Raw genomic sequence first — 20,320 nt, 5'->3', positions numbered from 1 at the left:
AAAAGCAAAAAGTAACCTATATTTTTTAAAAGCTCTTCTAAGAAAAGCTTGTTCAGACAGATGAACTGCATCAATCAACTAATACATATTAATTACTTTCTATAAAGGGCACGGTGGGGATTATAGCTCAAATAAGTAGCCATGAATAATAGTTGACTACCTATAAAATACTATATATATTAAAAATATTATAAAACTAAAACTACCAAGTATGATAACCTCCTTCAAGAAAAAGCTGACTTACAAATGCAGGTAAAAAAAATCAGTCTTACACAAGAAGTAAGATTATACAATAATGACATTTCCTGTGCACAAGAAGTGGTAACACACACACACACACAAAAAGATTGGTAATGCAAAGTGCCATCATAGTAATGATAAAAACTCATTCATTTGTCCCCTATTTATATGTCAGATTCATTTCATTTTTATACCGACTTTGAAATGAGGCTATTAATCTGGACTTTCTTAAACTTAAAATACACTTGGTAGAGATAGCACCAAGATTCAAACTAACATCCAGTGGCTTTTAACAAAGAAACCCTGTTAAACACACTACACACTGACATTACACCCTGAGCAACATCTGGACAGAATAACCAGGAAAGGCATCAACCCGAGGTGATGCTTGCCTTGCAGGAAGAATAACATCTGGAAAGATAATATCTAGAAAGAGCATCAGAAGACACAAAGGGCACCTCAGATAAAGGGAAAGGTGTAGGAAAAGCTGGAAGTTCACCAGCATTCATTATCTTTGGGGAAACAGTCCTCTGTCAGACATGCATGAGGAAAGAATCTGCAAAACAAGTATAGTAAGAGCTGATGAGTGTATTTTGAGTTTAGAAGATATAGGAGAGCAATGGATGACAGATGAAATACTTGGACCACCGCAAACTTAAACTTCTAAATAAAACCAAGATAGAATTATTTTTCTTCATACCTACTTTAAAATGAATTGGAAAAATCAATAAAGTAATATATGATGATATAATAAAATTTAAAGCAATCTCAATAACGGAAGAGGATGCTTGGTATCTCTAAAAAGGTATTTTCTAACAATTTGCAACTAAAAGCTTGGTCCCTGTCCCCAATGCCAATTAATGACAATTTAATAATGAGGACAATGTTTTGAGACAGAGAAAAAAGGAGGTTTATTGTTTTGCTAGCAAAGGAGAAACACAGGGACTCCTGTCTCAAAGGCTGTGACTCTCCCCATCAGGAGGGACTGGGGGTTTTAAAGAAACTCTTCAAGGGTGACATTCCAGGTGTGCCATAGTAAGGGGTCCCAGGGTGGTGGGTGTTAGGATTCATTTGTTAATTTGGGAGATTTTCCCTTCCCAGATCCTCAGCAGGCATCTCCTTCCTGTAGTGGGTGTGTTCAAGGACTGTTAACTAGGGGAAGAAAAGACAAAACTGTCTCCCAAATCTTGTTAGGGAGGGGGAGAGGGGAGAAGAGAGAGAAAAAAACATGTTCTTTTAAAAAATAAGCCATAGATCAAGGAGGGCTATAGTCAGAAGGTGAACAAACCACTGTTAAAATCTTATTATACACCAATAAATACTGACAAGGTAACCAGCTGAGCATACTTCATTTTGTTTGGACCACATGTGAATTCCTGTTCTTGACTTTGTATGACATCTTCTCCCTCTATCTCTTGACATACTCCTGACCTGGAATTTAACTTTTGAGCTATTTACTGGCCTGTTTAGTTGTTTGCCACTGACATGTCTCCATGATTGTGTCCCAACCTGATGCTCTTTCATCCTACTTATGAGTAAATCACATTTATCCTTGCTACAAAAGCTAAGGAGAATAGTATTCTGTAACAAATTACTTTTTACAAATACACTTGAAGTTTAAACACACATTTTTATTTTAGGGATAACTAATTGGTTCAAGATTAATAAACATAGATACAAGTACAATTTATCAAAGTTGGTAATAATTATAAAAAGTCCAGGGAAATATTTTTAAAACTATATGTTGTATCATTGGGGCAAAATTCTAATAATCATAATGCTTGCATAAGCTATATTATGTTTTCTCCCTCCTATTAATCTTTCAACTCTTTTCCCCACTCTTATAATTTTGATTCCCAGTTTCCATATTTTTTCACATGTAAGATCAAGAATCAGGGTTGGAAATTCTGTTTCCAAAGCCAGGCACTGTCGTACAGTCTTTGATTCCAGCCCTGTGATGGGTATAGCACATAAGAGACAGGTGACAAACTGAGCAACATATAAGAGATGTGGCTGCTGTTACTTAAGATTTGACTTGTTCCCCTCCTCTGAGAATTTATTTAAATCAGTCACTACACTGATTTGAAGACAATGTTGAAAGCAAGACTTTTAGATTGAGCTGCCTGCATAGCCTATTAAAGTGGATCCCAAGTGATCACTATGGCAACAAAATTACTACTGAGGGACTTGGTATGATCATACACACAGTGGGGTGACCATCCCCACACAAGCTGATCATATGATCTTACTTTGTTTTCTCTGAAAAAAAAAAACACTTAAAACAAACTTCTGTAATGTAGAGAGAAAATTATTCTTATAAAATCAATATTTGGATTAAATGAATCAGACTAACTTTCCCGTGTTCATACATGAATATACAATAGTGTAACTCCACATCATGTACAACCACAAGAATGGGAAGTTATACTCCATGTATATATAATATGTCAAAATACATTCTACTGTCATGTACATATAAAAAGAATAAATTAAAAAATTTTAAAACCTAATAATTTCCTAAAGTGGAAATAAAAGTATACTAGAACATCAATGTCTCTAGATGACATGGTGATACTCTAAACTAAATTGCATTCAAAATGATCATTTGATCTCAAAATTGCACCAGAGTTTTAAACAGGTGTCTGTGAATGTTCTTATTTTTTACCGGAAATATGAAATATTTCCAAATTTCTTAGAGTAAGCATTCAATGTAACCTGAGGGTCAAAAGATATTAAATAGCAGGTAAGTCTGCTTTAGAAATATTACATAAATTCTTACGAATGACATACAAGATTTCTTTTAAAATATTTTATGATATAGTCTATGACCTATGCGCACACACACACATAGGGCTTCATATATATTAATACATGTATCTAACACACATACGCATACATGAAATCTGTTATCCAACATAAAATTCTAGCAGCATTCTCAAAATCAGTGATAAAGGCCATCTATATAGAAAGCATGGATCTTTGTTTCTTATAACAAAGACAAGTTGCAAACTCAGTGCCATAAAATATGTTTGCCAGTACTGACCAAGACCACAAGAGCCACATATAATAAGGTCAGAAGGAAGAAGCAGTAAGAAGTCTGTATAAGAGGGTGCCCTTTCTCTTGCATTCAGCCAACTTCTACTATAACAAATAAATGGTCTCTTCCGTTGGTTTTAGGCGATGTGCAGAGAATGTGCTCTCATAGCATTCAGTCATCAGTTGGAGTATGACCTTGATATATTACATGTCATAGAGCTCCACCTTAGTAATCCCAGATTCACATTTTTACTTATTTATGACTGTTAGTCTATGAAGAACCACAACATCAATGCTGATTTTAGTACCCAACTCAGAACACTGCTGTGAGGATCAAATTAAATACTGTATGCAAAGCTCATAGCATAAGTGTGAATCAGACTGATTTGGAATCCGCTTACCCAGTGACAGAGTCCGGCTGACCAACGTCCAATCTGTGTTAGCTGATAATCTGGATAGTTTCAAAGTCTCTAGAAGTAGTTGTTATAAAACCCAAGGGCCCATGTTTAATTTCAACATACAAAAACCATATTTTGTTCCTTTTTGCTGTTCGATTGAACAAATTTAGTCACAGCAGAAACTTATGACATTTACAAATGAATCAGAAAACTCAATTGCAAAATGAAGTAGAACTTTAAAAAAAAACATACTTGCTGCTATATGGTTTTAATATTTCTAATTCATCTGCCTTCCTCTGAACTGACATTAAATTTCACCTCCTCCTAAAAGCCTGCTTGTAATCCATACATCCAGGTCATGTGCTTCCTTAATATAATCATGCAACACTCCTTGCACACTCCTAACATAGCATTTGTCACAATATACTGTAATCTCTTGTTCCTTTCCTGCTGCCTCCACCTGACTATGAACTCTTTAGGGGAAAGGACTGTGTCTTCTCATCCATGGAGCCCTGAAATCTGGTTCAGTGCTAGGCTCGGAGTCCCTATTCAATAAAGTTTGCTGAAAAAATAAACTGAATCACAAAGAAATCACTTTTAAGTGACAGAGAGATTGACTCACTGGAGTTAGGTTACGGAGAGGCCAGGAAGCATTCTAAAAATGCAATGAGCTACTCTGAGAGAAGATAAGTTCTGTACCAATGGAAGAATTTAAGCATGTGAAAAATGGCAATGTGACAAGAAAACAAAATCGTTCTCCAATTGGTGATCTGAACTATATAAACTAAGCTCTCTCCAACTCTGAAATTCTGGGATTTCTGGATTCTGCAATTCATAATCAATACTCAATAAATTTTAATCCTACTGCTCATTGACTAAAGTCTAGCATATGTTTCCAAATTAGTGTTGTAAATTCTGTATTATAATTGTTTCTGCTTAAAAGAGCAGGTTCAATAAACACAGAGGTGGCATTACAAAAAAGCTATCCTGAGCCCTGGAGGAACTGCATGATCCTTATCAGTTATTAGCCAATTCATGATTATAGAAAGTGTCAGAATAAAAAGGACTCTTGGACATATTTGAAATGCAAAAGCATTACCTCTAATAATATAACAGATCTTTTAAGAAATGAGATTATTAGCTTAACAAAAATACTCTTGATCGAATGGAAAAACGGAAAACAAAATCAGGCAGTTTCAAAAACCCTTAAGATCCACAGATGCCTTATTATGAGCCACCACCTGTGGTCTCTGTTACAGAGTGCGGGCTTTTCATTTATGTATACCACTGTTCTTGGTAACAAGCTGTTTCCCACCAGACGTATCAATTCATCATTTTAGCAAAGTCTCAAAGTACTCCACAGATGGACATTAGGGAGAAAAGCGATGTTCTGCCACCTGCATTTGGCAAATAATTTGTTCTTGAACTGCTGATCTAATTAAAACTAGATTTGAAATGCCTTGGAGAAATACAAGACTGTCACTTACTGAACTCTATTAGTTAAAGTGACATCCTCACGAATTACAAAATAAATGTAGCTATTGCATCTCTGAACTGTAGTCTAAAATGAAGTTCTTTGGGGAAAAAAATACGGATTAATTGCTACAGATCATGAATTGCATTCAAATAATTTACTACGACTGGGGAACTATTCCCATGGTGCCTCCTCATGGGGTTAGGTTAGTTAGAAGCTGTAGTAAAAGGTTCCCACTATTTTATCTAAAGAACTTGGCAATGTTATTACCACAGGAAAGTAGGCATCCACACTACTGAAGAAAGGTGAAGAACAATTCTTCATAGTATTGGTTAGTAAACCACCATGATTATTGAATCATAGTTATGGAAACCAAAGTCAACTCCCTGCTTATCTCAGTTATGTGGCTAGTATTAAGGAGAACTCTTGTCACCACATACTTCCCAAAAGATGAGCAATATTTCAAAAATATTACCCATATGTAAAAGCAGTGAGTCATAACCTTCTACTGATCATAACATTGTCTTATCGGTCACTTTATTCTAAATACAGACATTGAAATTGTTCTCTGTACAAATAAACTGAATTAAATGTTTCATTCAAACATGGTGGGAGTAGTATGGACTGGAGGGGAATGAGAAGATGTATTTATTTATTAGCTTCTATGCTAAATTCCATCATTTTGAATGTGAAATTGAAAAATACAGCTACAAGAAATTAAGTGAGTGCAGAAATGAACTGCAGAGGACAGTAATAAATGTGCTTTTAATAAAAATAACTGTGAATATTTCATCTATATTTATTTCAAGCATCATTGCAATCCTGAAACCTCTGCTCAAGCAACTGTTTAAAAACAAACAAACAAGCCCTTTGCTTATGGTAATAGTCGAAAGGGATAGTCTATGATGTCGGTTTTTACACTTATCATACATTTCTACTACAGAGCCAATTTACAATCTGGAAGACTTATCTCAATGTAATTAGAAGCTTTTCTTACAGTCAGTTACTTGAATCTCCCTTAAAACCATCAGCCCCCAAATCTATGTGTCATTAATGCGGCCAGTGAGGAGTCTCAGTGGTGGTCAGAAAAACGGGGCCACGACAACATTTGAACATTTATTTAGTTCAGTACCAACTTGATCACCATCATTTGCATTACTCTCCATTTGGCTCACATCAGTCCTACAGGTGAGTACAATTTGTTTTTTTTCATCAATTTGGAAAATTCGTAATCTCACCATCTTTTGAATTTGGGATTTCTAAGAATTTAGGGAATGAAAAAGATTCCCCAAACATCCTCTCTTTCATTCTCAGAGACAAAAATGGGGGGAAGAGAAACAAGGCAATGGGTCCCCGGTAAATTAGATTGCTAATTTAGTTGCAGCATACATTCAAACTAAAACTAATTCTATCTTTGACTTTAAGAGAAAGGCTCTCTTTTGACATCAGTATAGGAGATTTGGTTGCATCTTAGAAGAAACCTCCTTTAATAAACTTTGCTGCAATTTCCCAAAGTTGAATAGGCCATCATTATTCATTTAGATTTCCTGTCTCTTTCTATATGGTTTTAACCATTTTCTGCCTATTAACCCAAATGTAATAGGATAGGTAATGATATACAATGGAACCTATTTAACTACATCTTATTATTCCAGATAAAATAAAACAAAAACAAAGCAACCACAAATAGTTTTATTTAGCCCCAAAGTTTTTAAGTAAGTTTACATGGACACACAACTTATTGAAAGGTGACTATAGTCTTGGTTTAGTTTTATGATAAATTTTTCCTAAAATGCCGAATCATTGGCTATATATTCCATCACCTTCCAAAATACTTTTTACTAACAAATATTTCAACTATTACTATCATTATAATGAGTTATATTGAAACTTAAGACTTTGTAAGAGAAGGCCACAAAACCAAAGTAAAGCAAAACCCAAATAACTGAGGTAGCAGATTTCCCTTCATTGTGATAAAATGATATTTAAAAGTTCTATCTAAAAGCAAAAAGTTAGGTTAATTAGAAATGAAAACGCATCATTAAACAAGTCAAGTAAACCCTAGATTATTAAGTCATCTAATCAGCATTTGCAGAGAGGGTGCTAAGGACCAGGAAGTGGGTTATGGAGATAAAAGACATAGTTTCTGCCCTCAAGGAATTCACAGCCTAGTAGAAAACAGAGAGCAGACACCAGGGGGCAGTGTGACAAATGCTAGAAAAGAGACACAATGAGGTCAGGAGGGGCAGGCCCCACTCTAGCCATGTGGGATTCCCAGGGAGGATGACAAACCACTGGCTTTTGGCACAGTAGAGAGGGGGTGAGAATCTACCAGGCAACAGAAGATCAGGAAAAAGTTACAGTGGGAAAAAAAGAAAAAGTGTGCATTTGAGGAAATAAGGTTTATGGCAGGAATAAAAAATTTGTGATAACTAATAGCAAAAGATGAAACTCAAAAGGTAAACATCTTCAGAACATAAAATGCTGATCATATTTCCACTTCTAATCCTCAATGTCCAATAAAGCATACTCTTTAATCCCTTTAACTACCATATTCAAAAGACTTGGGTTTATTCTAAAAATTTTATTTAGGAAAAATTTACAAAACCTACTAACCTCCATCTTAAAGCAAGTTCTACCATCAGAACAAATCATTTCTACAGATTGTGCTTTGACAATCTTTATATTTGACTGTGCTATTTAATCGTGTTAACTGAGAAATCAACCTACTTTTTCTCTTTCAATGCTGTTTGGCATCAAGTCTCCACAGCAAAAGAAAGGGAAAAAAAATCTTATTTTCTCAGGAGTTTTCTAGCAGCTTAACATCTGACCTTCAACTTCAAAACTAGATGTCATTTCCCAAGTATATTCCATGAATGCAAGACCCACCAAATTAAACATCTGTGATTGTACTTCCAGTCCAACAAAAAATGCTATATCCATCTCACTAGTAAAATTCTGTCAAAGCAGTCAAAGAAACATTCTGTGCACATTTGTGACACAATCCTCTGGGTTATCATTAAGTAGTCTAAGCAGCAATAAGGCATAGTGCAAAGGGTACTAGCTTTGAGCTTAAGACCTGTATTTGAATGCCTGTCCTACCATCTGTAACTGTGTGACCTTGAAAATAATTTAATCTCACCAGCCTCAATTTCTCATCTATGAAGTTGGGGCATGCATGCCTATCAGGGTTATTGCAAAAATTAGAATTTCACAACTATCTAAATAATAGACTTGGCAAGTCATGAAAGCTCAACAGAGAGAAATTATGATCAAAATATGCTCAATAATGGTTATATCCCTACTGAGGGTCTTCAGATCCCTAACCTCTGAGAGCCAATGAACTTTTAAGCTGCTCTGGCAACCTAACTATTCATGCTCAATAAAAAAAAAAAAAATTAAAAACCAACCAAATAAACAAACAAACAACAACAACAACAAAAAACACCTCCCAAAGGACCAAATTGTAGTCTCTTGTTCTCAGAGCACAAGGCTCAGCAAGCTCCCTCCTTGCCATTCATGACTAATGCATTGCATTCAATGTTTATCCCCTGGATGACAACCCAAGCCGCTGAGTCTTTTCTTTAAAGAAACAATCACAACATCATTTAAATAGAACAGAGAATGGAAATGCTGTTTATAACTCCACAAAATCTCTATTTTCAAATAAAGTTAAAACATTGATTATCTTTCCTTCTTTTCCCTTTGAACACAAAGATTTCAGCTTTTACTAAAACCAAAGGGCAGGACCAGTTTTACTTGAAATGAAATAAATCCTATAACTAGACATAGCCTCATTCTTTGAAGAGCTTATTCATGGTTTCCTAAAGAGGCCCTTAACTCCCTGTAAAGTATATTACAGAGTCAGGTGAAAACTGAGTGTCTGATTTCAGACCACATGAACCTTACTGGCAGGGCCTGGAAAAACTCTTCCTTTCAGAAGGTGTTTGTTTTGTTTATTTGTTCTGTTTTGTTTTCTATTAGAAACCCGTATTTCTTTATAGTGCTTTTTGTTCCATGACATGGGCAAATGGAAAAGGCATATAGGTTTTAAAATTAGATAAACACAAATATAATCCTGGCCATGCTGTTTACTTGTGAGCATGGACAAGCATTCCAAAGTCATATTTGCTCATCTGCAAAATGAGCAAATCACTGTCTGGATACTGCTCTGGATTGTTTACATCAGAGGTGGGCAAACTAGCATCTGATTTTGCACTGCCCATGAGCTAAGAATGGTTTGTGCATCTTATAAAGGTTTGGGGGTTGGGGGGAGGCAATTATTTTCATTTTGGTTATATAAGTACTTAAATAATATTCTTGATTTGTGCATCTTGACCCCCAAAACTTAAAATATTCACTATGTGACTCTACCAAAAATGTTTGCTGACTCTTGGTTTAGATGATTAGGTAGACTGGGAATCTTAGGTAGGTGCTGTATTTGCCTGGAATATGGAAGTGCTTAATAAACATCAGTTCTGCTCATTGGAAAGACAAACTCTGGCTCTGTGTAATAAACAAAAATTTAAAACAAGAGCTTTGTAAATGCTTGACAGTTTCCATTACACGTAAACTTTGTGGTAGTGGAAAATTTTTTGGTCTTTATGGAAGATAAATTTCCTTTCTTCAAACTAAAACTTCAGTATGATTTTTACACAGATTTTTTTTAAAGAGATAGTTAAATTATTTAGAACAGATTTTCCTCCAAGTTCCTACTTTCCTAAGACAGGCTCTCATTTGGCCCTTGGAGAGGAAATCACCTTGAATCATTTTACCCTTTATGTTTTCTTGCATTTTGTTCATTTTCTACTGGGAACTTATGGTGATTCTGTTGTCAGACAAAAAAATATATTGAGTGGCATATTTGAAATATTTAGGGTTAGATTATGAAAGAAGCCTGGATTCAGTTGAATATATATATGTAAATTAAGGACTATTCCTCTCAAATATTCTTAAGAACAGAAGGAATTGCCACATATCAGTCTTTATTAATTTCAATCAATCAATAATCTTTATTTTACCAACCAATATACCATTGGGAGAGCATACATTAATACCATAAAAACCTCAGTCAATAAGAATTTTAGATGTAACAGAGGTTAAATAATGGAATTGTTCAGAAAACAAAGGCAGAAAAAAATAACACAGATTAAGTAATTATTCCTGGGGATATGATTTCATGATGGAAAGTGTTGAACATTATTATAAACAGCTTTTAAAGAACAATTTTAAAACAGCTCAATAAATGGCAATGCTGTGGATATCACAATTCCATTGCAACAGAACCAGGAGGAAGAAGCCATGTTTCCAAATACTGGTGTATGGGCTCTAACAGTCTGAGATAAAATTCACAGGGCATTATATGACTTAAAAAAAAAAAAAAAAAGCACCAATATTTTCCCTTTTCCCCAAGTGCTCACTGTGTGAACATGGGTATGAAGGACTATAATAGGTTCGACAGCAATGGGGGTACACCTAGGAGAAGCTGAGCTCATAAACACTCCAAGATATTTGCAGACATCTTGAATAGCCATTACAGGTTTGAGAAGTTTGTGTAGTTCTGTGCAACCTGCTTTCCTGGCCTAGTTGGAACAACCATTTTGTTTATGATTTTATTAAGAAAAAATTCCAAACAGACTAAAAAGCTCAAAGAATAGGACAATACACATCCACTAGCCACTACCTAGATTTAATCATTGTTATCACTTCATCTACTTTTCCATCTATTTATTTGTATGCACATGTATGTGTGTTTGTATTAAGGAAATAGGTTACAGGAAATAAAACTAGGATAGTAGTTTTTTGTACCAAAATATCTAAGTTTGTGTCTTTTTTAAAAAAAAAAAAATATTTTTTAGTTGTAGTTGGACACAATACCTCTATTTTTTTTTTAATTTTTTAAATTTTTTTTAATGTCGTGCTGAGGATCAAACCCAGGACCTTGCACATGCTAGGCCAGTGCTCTACCGCTGAGCCACAACCCAAGCCCGAGTTTGTGTCTTTTAAATAATATATTCTGTTAAATAAATGCAGCATTATTGAGATCGGAGTATTAGCAATTCCCTAAAAGTATTTAGTGTCAAATTCACATTCAAGTTTTCCTAATTGCCTCTAAAATATCTTGTATAGATTTTATCTTGAAACTAAAACCCAATCAGGTTTTTGTTCTGTTTTGTTTTGGTAGTCAGTCTGTAAGCCAGCTCCCCTCGATCCCTGCCTCCAGGTCTTAACTTTGTGTAACACTGCTACACTCCAAGCTTGAATTTGAGCTGGACTTAATAATTTCTAAGAATTAGAATTCAGTGGAAGAGACAGAATGTCTCTTTTGAGACTAAGCTATAAAAAGACTATGGGTTTCATCTTGGGCATTCTCTGCTCTGTCTTTGATCACGTGCCCTGAGAGAAGCCAGCTGCCCTGTTGTGATGCAGCCCCGGGGGAAAAGCTCCCTTGGCAAGGAGCTGAGGCATGCCAACACCCACATGAATGAGCTTGGAAATGCATCCTCCCACCCTTTCCCTCAGCTGAGCCTTCAGAGAGACTCCAGCCTGGACAATAGCTTGACTGCAACTTAAAGAGAGACCTTCACCCGGTGGCACCTTGCGGGGCTGAGTCCTGATTTCTCACCTCAGAAACTGAGATTACAAACGTTTGTTGTTTTAAATTCAGTGTATTTTAGTGTTCCTGTCATATTGCACTAGATAACTAATATGATTTAATTAGGCTATTATGGCTCTTTACTTTCTGTTCATCTTGAACAGCCTTCCAAATATTTTCCTTCTCAGTTTCCCAAGGATTTCATTTGCTTTAAAACAAAACAAATGGTTTTCAGTGACCAGGTCAGTTTTCATATGGAACATTCACAGTATCATAAGTCTATTTACTCAGTTGCTTCCCTGTAGTCATTTAACTTGTTTGTACATCCTCGCACTTTGTAAAAACTAAAAGTCATGCTGAAAATCCTCATTAGACTTTAACATTCTTAGTGTAAAAACAAAAATGAAAAAAAAAAATTCACAGATAATGCTGTGCCCTTTGTATGAGATTACATCAAGAACCACAGATGCTGGGTTGCACCACCATTAGTGATGCCAATTTGAATGCATTAGGTGGTTTCCACCAATTCTCTAATGTAAAAACTCTTCCCTCCCCTTTCCAATTAGCAAGCAATTTCCTAATGCACTTTGGATGCTGTGAACTCCCTTTACTGAATAGTGCAGGGAGAAAGCTGTCTGTCTGGAGAGGAGCCCAATAAGACAGGCAAACGGCTCCTTAGAAATACAGCCATAATCGATGTGTTGAAATGCTTCTGCGCTTTTCACATAAGGATGATGAAATACATTTCACCACAGATGAATATTAACTCTTCCTACAATACATGAAGGTAAATGAATGTAAGGTTTTAGCATCTAAGGTGCTTAACTGAATTGGGAATGTTGTCTCCCCTGACAACTTGCTTCCATTTGTTCTATCTATAGGAATTAAACATTCACATATAAAAATTACCAACATTAGAGTAAAGCAAAAAGCCATTGCTGACTTTTCTAATCATACACATACATATTGGCAGATAATGAAAAACAGTTGTACACAGCCTCAGATCTGACATTACCATCATTTTACAAGTTTGAGGATAATTCATAAACAGAAAAAAAACCTGTGCTTCCTCAGGTACTCATTGTCTGATTAAGTGCGAAGATTTCGTTCTAAATATTCTTCACTATGACTGAAATTAGAAATAAAATGGAGAAATTCAACCCTCAAAAAAATGGAATTCATCTCAGAGCCAGTTTCTTATTTCAAACTGTGCTTTTCCAGTTTGATAGTGAGGAATAACATAGAAAAAACATTAAGCAATATATTTTTCATTTGAAACATAATTAACTAATTATGCAGAATTATCACAATCTCTCTTTTTATGTTAAAATGGGGTCTTTAGTTTCAGTCCCCTCAAAATGTTACCATAATTCAGTAATGAAAGGCATCCCATCCATAAAGTAATAAGTTTCAGTTAGAATTTAGTGAAACATTACCTCCAGCAATTAAGAGGTAACAAAACACTGTTTTTTTTTTCCTCCAGAGAGATTTTTAAAGAAGACAATCACATTTCATAAATAATTCCTGAGTCAGAGTCCTTGCTTAAGCAAGCTATTAATATATTTATATTTAGTTATGGTATTTGTGAGTTGGATGTTACATAAAGTTTATCTTCATGAATAAAAATTAGTCAAATACACAGCAGAAATAAATGATATTTATCTCACAAGGCTTTTGCATAGTTTTTGCTCACTTATTTGTATAATGTTACTGTCAGCTGGTGAGTACATGTGGAAATGGTCATAAAGAATCAAGGACTTGAATAGACAGAGGGAAAACACCTGAATACTGAGACTTTCAACAAAAATGGGAATTTGCTGTTTTTCTTTGCTCTATTTTTGGGAATTCTGCTTTGTTGATGCAGCTTTCATGTTTACAAATAAGTTGAAGTAATTCATCAGTCATCACTGAAAAAATTATTTCCCTTTCATTTTAATGGACTGTACAATACAATAATGTAAAGTCTTTCTCAGCACTGCTATGGTGGTAGTTTACTCTTTCCTTAGAGGAAACTAAACTTACTACTGAAAGTTTGTTCAATTAATCTTTTCTAAATTAGGTTCCACATATGAGTGAGATCATACAGTACTTGTCTTTCTCTTCCTATAAAAGTTGATCTCATCCAAGTTGAGAGTAGATGGTGGAAGTTAGAAGCCTTGGAGGTGGGGACAGGGAGGAAGGAGGAAATATTGCTCAGTGAGTACTAAGCTACAGTGAGACAGAAGTAAGAAGTTCTGGTGTGCTAGTGCACAGGTGCATGACGACATTTCAAAAAGCTACAAGAAAGGCTTTTGTAAATTTTCATCCTAAAGAAATGATAAATATTTGAGGATATAGGTAAGTTTAACCTGAATTAAATATTACACAGAGTGTATCAAATATCACATGGTAGCTCATTAATATGTATAATTTTTGTGTTTTATGTATCAGTTAAAAATAAATTTACTTTAAATTTTTAAAAATTAATCTTTTTTAAATAAGGTAACACATCTGTAATGAATGGACAGATTCTTTGACATATTGACCATTATGGCCTGTTTTTTATATATATATATATTTATTTTTTAGTTTTCCGCAGACACAACATCTTTGTTTGTATGTGGTGCTGAGGATTGAACGCGGGCCGCACGCATGCCAGGCAAGCGCACTACCGCTTGAGCCACATCCCCAGCCCCATTATGGTCTGTTTTAATTAGATGAAAGTTATTTCCCAAACAAACCCATATCTTCCTTTTTGATGATTAACAGGTGAAGAGGACATAGAGAACCACTTTCCTGTGTCCCCTATTCCCTTCCTGGGAAGGAAGAAAGGAAGGAAGAATTCTGGCACTCATGATTCCATCTCTCTGAAAGGAACCCTTTCCCAGTGACTCAAAGGCCATCTGTGCACAAGGTCCATTTGCCTTATGGGTAATACCAATTTTCCAAATGAACAAGGCTCATCCAGCTCATGAACATTTAATAGGACTCAGTATTGACCATGTTTGAAGTTCTAAATACTTAAGAAAACTCCACTCAAGTGAAAAGTTTTTGCTGTCAATTTAGTTTTCACCAGAGATTCCACAAATCTCTGTAGGACTAGCCACATTTAATTGAAGGATTCTTGTTTCCCAGAGGAAGTAGTTAATCAAATTTTCTCCTTTGCCATATATCTTATTAAAATAAGGTCTTAAAAATTTACATATGGTGTGGGGCCCAGAGACAATTATTTTATTTTATAGTAAGAAGCAATTAGTTACTTTTGTTGGAGTTTTTCAGAGCTGCATTTAGAATACTGTGCTGTGGGACCCTCATATGCAGCCTACATTGCTGTAGGTTGTTAAATGTGCCACCATGATCCAATCTATGGGATCTACTGCATTTTCTCCAACTACAAGCCTAGTAAAAACAACTAAGAGAGATGATGAGATAGACAATTCCTGATGACTCCTAAGAACATATCTGACCCTAAAATCTATTCACAACTCAACTGTGCTACACTTTCTGAAATTGTACCACTGAATGGACATTAAACTCACCGTCTTATATTTATATAATCCACCTGATTCTTCATTTATCTATAATTTCTCAGCTTTACTCTCCCACAGCATAAACTGTTTAGCAGTCACAGATGAAGGACAGATCTGGAAACTACAGAGTTGAGAGTTTAGGGACAGGATGGATTTGGACTTGGTGACTAGCCCTCCTCTGCCCTTGTCCCCTATTCTCTTCACATTCCAGTCCTTCTTATCCATTCCTGCTCAGTCAGAAATACACAGATAAACTCCTGACACATGCTCAGAGACTCTTAATATATATCACCTACCATATTAAGTTCAGATTACCTTCTTGGAAATTTCCCTGGGAACTATGATAAGGAATTCTCTAGGCTGACAGTGGAGTGTCCCACAGCAGTTGCAGGCTTGGAAAATGGACAGGAACAGACTGTGGACTTTCTAAAGGTACCAGCAACTGACCCATTGAATTTTCCCACTTCTACTCTTTAGCTCAGGGAATTTCTTTGCCTGGAGACTCTTGTTCCTATCTGGAAACATTCAGTGCAAAATTCTATCTTACTTTTTTGTCCAGTTGAAATATGAGCGTGCTTTGTTTACTTTCTTATATGAGGATTTATTTTATCCTTTTTTTGTGGGGGAAGGTAACGTGGATTGAACTCAGTGGTACTGAACTACTGAGCCACATCCATAGACCTATTTTGCATTTTATTTAGAGACAGAGTCTCACTGAGTTGTTTAGCACCTTGCTGTTGCTGAGGCTGGCTTCGAACTTATCATCCTCCTGTCTCAGCCTCCCAGGCCACTGGCATTATAAGTGTGTGCCACTGTACCCAGTTTATTTTATTATTCTATTGTGCTCTTCCCTCATTACTTCTCAGTTTACCAATGATCGGATAACAGAAAGAAAGTGAAACAGCTTTATAGAATCTGATAATGACAAAAATCACACAGGTGTGACTCAGTGATTTCCAAAATCGAAAATCACTTAATTGGTGTGTATTATTTTGCCTAATTAATTTCCACTAGGCATAGATGATGTGCATATGTGTTTCATTCTCAATTAGTTTTAACTATTTCCAACATATCAATCACATCATGACCACAGTGACCTAGTCTTATAAGTTAGATTAAGTCAGCATTCTCTGGGAGTTGGAATAGAAATAAAAACCTGGAAAAAAATAATTTTAGGAAAAATTATGTTAACTATCCATATTAAAGCCCAAGAATTAGAGAAAAAATCTTTTTATCCAAAATATAATTGAACTCAAATCATAAATCTAAATATTGTAACCTTAATTTCATAATTGTGTTAGACATTAACCTACTAATATTAACATTATTTATTTCATTTATGCCATGCCATATGCATAAAAGACAGAGAATAATTTATAATATCAAAAGGAGATAAATAAAATGAAAATCAAAAGGAAAAATTTCAGAGGAGAAAAAATGCATACTAGAGATATTCTAGTTGAGTGTTAGACTTAACACTGAATTTGTAGCCAGGTGTGATGATTCACACCTGCAATCCCAGCAACTCAGGAGGCTAAGGCAGGAGGATCCAAGTTTGAGACCAGCCTCATCAACTTAGCAAGCCCCTCAGCAACTTTTAAGGAGAACTGTCTCAAAAAATAAAAATATTTTTTCCCTCAGGAAAGAGAAAGGGGAAATACTAGGGAATGATATTGACCAAATTATATTTTTATATTATATGCATGTACAAATAAGTAATAATGAATTCCACCATTATGTACAATCATAAGGGACCAATAAAATATAAAAAATAAAATAAATACAACCAGGAAAAAAAGAGTTAATTTATCTTAACTAAAGCAATAATGAAATTGTGATTCTCAATGTCTATCCAAATTACTCATAATCAGGACACAGGACAAATGCTCTCCTAGCAATTACTTCTAGAAGGAATTTATTACAAGGATATAAAACTTTTGGATAATATAACCAAAAATTTATCTGAAGAAAATTCTTATACAAACTAGAGAGGGATATTTAAAAATATTAAAATATGTCTACAGAATATGAACCTAGTCCAGGCATTTTAGATACTGATGCCTCATCTATTCCAACACAGCATTTAGAGAATCTAAAGAAATGGATAACCAATACTAGGCTTTAATGAGTTTCTCTCAAACATCAAAATGTTTCAGAAAACTTTTAACAACTTCTAGGAAAAGTAAATTCCCAGTTAGATTCTCTGACATGTGTCAGAAGTGCCAAGAGTCGATCATGTTGAGAAGAAAGGTACATCAGATTTCATATATTGGATGTGAAGACAGTAGAAATGACCTTCCACTGACAAAATTTGGAAGCCCCATGGCTAATGTTAAAATTAGCTGCTTGAGTTTGAAATTAGCTGCTAGTTCGAGGTTATCATTCTGTATTTGAAAGTGATTCCCCTGCTGTTAGTTCTATTCTTCACACCTTATAGGAAAAAAAAATGGATGGGATTTGTTATTAAAAGAATACCCATTTTTTCCCCCAGTATAAGTCCATCCACCAAAAAACTTTTATGGGTTCGAAAGTTTCGAAATTTTAATTAAAGTATATTATCCTAAAAATGCAATGGGAATGCATATGGAAAACTCACTTTTATCTAAAATAACACCGCAAAGCTATAAGAAACTTAGGAAAGAAAAGGAGGAAAAAATAAAAAGGTTTCTGCTCTTCCCTAACAATGAGCCTCCTAATCATGCTAAGGGTGAAAAAGACCTTTTCTGATTTCACAAGGTTTTGATACTACCTCTTCTCTGTCAGGGAACATATTTGACTTTCAAATGCTGGTTCTGAAAAGAAATAATTCTATGAAAGTCTAAAGCACTATTTGTCCTCACTTTATCTCATTATAATTTGAAGAGTGGCCCTCAGACTTTTTGTTGTTAGGACCCTTTATACTCCTAAACACCTTGAGGATCTCAAAAGATCTTTTGTTTATATGCTTTGTACCTATTTGTATTACCATATTAGACAGTGAAACTCAGGAAAATGTATAATATAAAAAATAGTCAAGCACATATTCCAGTAGCCATTCTAGCCTCTGGAAAACTCCACTGTAACTTTATGAGAAAATGAGAGTGAAAAAGGCAGAAAACACTTTGGTATTATTGTGAAAACAGTTTTGACATCATGAGTTCTCCTAAAGTATGCTGAGGAGTTCACAGATACCTGCATCATACTATGAGAACCACTAGTTGAGAAGAAACACCACTGACAAAGGAAAAATAAATCGTGAGCACAATAAAGATGAACAAAATGGTCTACATGGCAGGCATGCACAGAGGTTTTCAAGTTATCTCCTGGGAAGGGGAATGTAACTTGATGTGCACCACAAGGAAACATAGAGGGAGGGCTATAGCAGAGTGATTTGAAATTATTCACCACCCACACCTTTCTACATTGTAGTTCCTTATCTAGGAAGATTACACTTTCATCTAGTTTGCGCTGCCTCCAGAACTAACCAGGAGAAAGTCTGGTGGCAAACAGGACACTTGTCATTCCATCTAGCAATTGTTGATTTCATTATGGCTCATGAGACATGTGTATCCCTCACAGCACAGATGGCCTTGAATAATTTGTGTCAGACAATCTATGGGGTTAATAAAGGCATGTATTGTTAATTAAATGTATTTATTTCTATTTCATGTTTTTTTTCTTCATATTGTGTCCTTTCACCAATTTGATCTATTTTCCCAGTCCTGGGAAACCACTCTTCTGCTCTGTGTTTCTACAAATTCAACTTTTTTACAGTCTAAATAAAAGTGAGATCATAGAGTAGTTTTCTTTCTATACTTGGATTATTTCACTCAGAATAATACTCTCGGGGTTCATCCATGTGCTCCAAATATTTTTCAAGGCCAAATAATATTTCAGTACATGAGGGTATGTATAATACTTTTTAAATCCATTCATCTACCTAGGTTAACTGCATGCCTTGGCTGCTGTGAATAATGCTACAATTAGTGAGACGTGCTGATATCTTTTCAAACAACCTGGCTTAATTAATTTCAGATATATACCCAGAAATAGGGTTGCTAGATCATATAGTAATCTAGTTTTAATTTATTGTGGAATATCCACAATGTTTTCCATAAAGATTGTACCAATTTACATTACCATCAAAAGTGTATAAGGGTTTGCTTTTCTCCATATCTTTGCCAGTACTTTACTTTTTATTTTATGATAATAGCCATTCTAACAATTTGAAGTGCTCTCCCATGGTTTTATTTGTATTTCCCTGATAGTGACAATAAGCATTTTTCCACCAGTTTGTTGACTATTTGTTTTCTTTTCAGAAATGTCTATTCAAGGTCCTTTACAATACGGTTGTTTTATCATTGAATTGTGTTCTTTATGTATTCTAGATACTAACCCTCCATCAGACATAGGGTTTATAAATACTTTCTCCCATGTGTAGGTTGTCCCTTCATTCAATTAAATGTTTCCTTTGCTGTATAGTAGCTTTTTTGTTTGATTCAATCTCATTTGCCTATTTTTGCTTTTGTTGCCTATGTTTTAGTATCTTCTCCAAAAAAAACTATTGCCCAAACCAATGTCAAGAATTTTTTCCTTCATAGTTTTCTTCTTGAAGTTTTACAGTTTTAGGTCTCACATTTAAGTCTTTAATCCTTTTTTGTTGTTGGGTTTTGCATATGGTATGAGAAAAGGGTCCATTTTCATTCTTTGGCATGTGGATGTCTAGTTTTCCCAATATTACTTTTTTTTTTGGAGGGGGTACCAGGGATTGAAGTCAGGGGCACTCAACCACTGAGCCACACGCCCAGCCTTATTTTGTATTTTATTTAGAGACAGGGTCTCACCGAGTTGCTTAGCACCTCACTGTTGCTGAGGCTGGCTTGGAACTTATCATCCTCCTGTCTCAGCCTCCTGAGTTGCTGGGGTCACAGGCATATGCCACTGCCCCCGGCTTCCAGTGTTATTTTTTTAAGAGAATATTATTTTCCCATTTTGTGTTTTGGCACCTTTGTTAAAGACCAATAACCCTAAGCCTGTGGATTTATTTTGGGGTTTTCCATTGCTTTCAATATCATATCACTTAATATAC

At 35.2% G+C, this 20,320-nt stretch overlaps 1 protein-coding gene and 1 non-coding gene across 3 annotated transcripts in view; both read right to left on the bottom strand.

Annotated features, from left to right (window-relative positions):
- Prkg1 (protein kinase cGMP-dependent 1) overlaps nucleotides 1–20,320 on the bottom strand; it is a 1,193,620-nt gene that overhangs the window by 394,029 nt on the left and 779,271 nt on the right. The window lies entirely within an intron of this gene.
- On the bottom strand, nucleotides 9,832–9,915 carry LOC114103523 (small nucleolar RNA SNORA67). The gene has a single exon (XR_003584690.1). It is a non-coding gene; the product is annotated as a small nucleolar RNA SNORA67 (small nucleolar RNA).

The sequence above is a fragment of the Marmota flaviventris genome, chromosome 4 (assembly GCF_047511675.1).
Source record: "Marmota flaviventris isolate mMarFla1 chromosome 4, mMarFla1.hap1, whole genome shotgun sequence".
Taxonomy (NCBI): domain Eukaryota; kingdom Metazoa; phylum Chordata; class Mammalia; order Rodentia; family Sciuridae; genus Marmota; species Marmota flaviventris.
The sequence above is the reverse complement of the archived record's forward strand: the minus strand, read 5'-3'. Positions and strand labels throughout refer to the sequence as shown.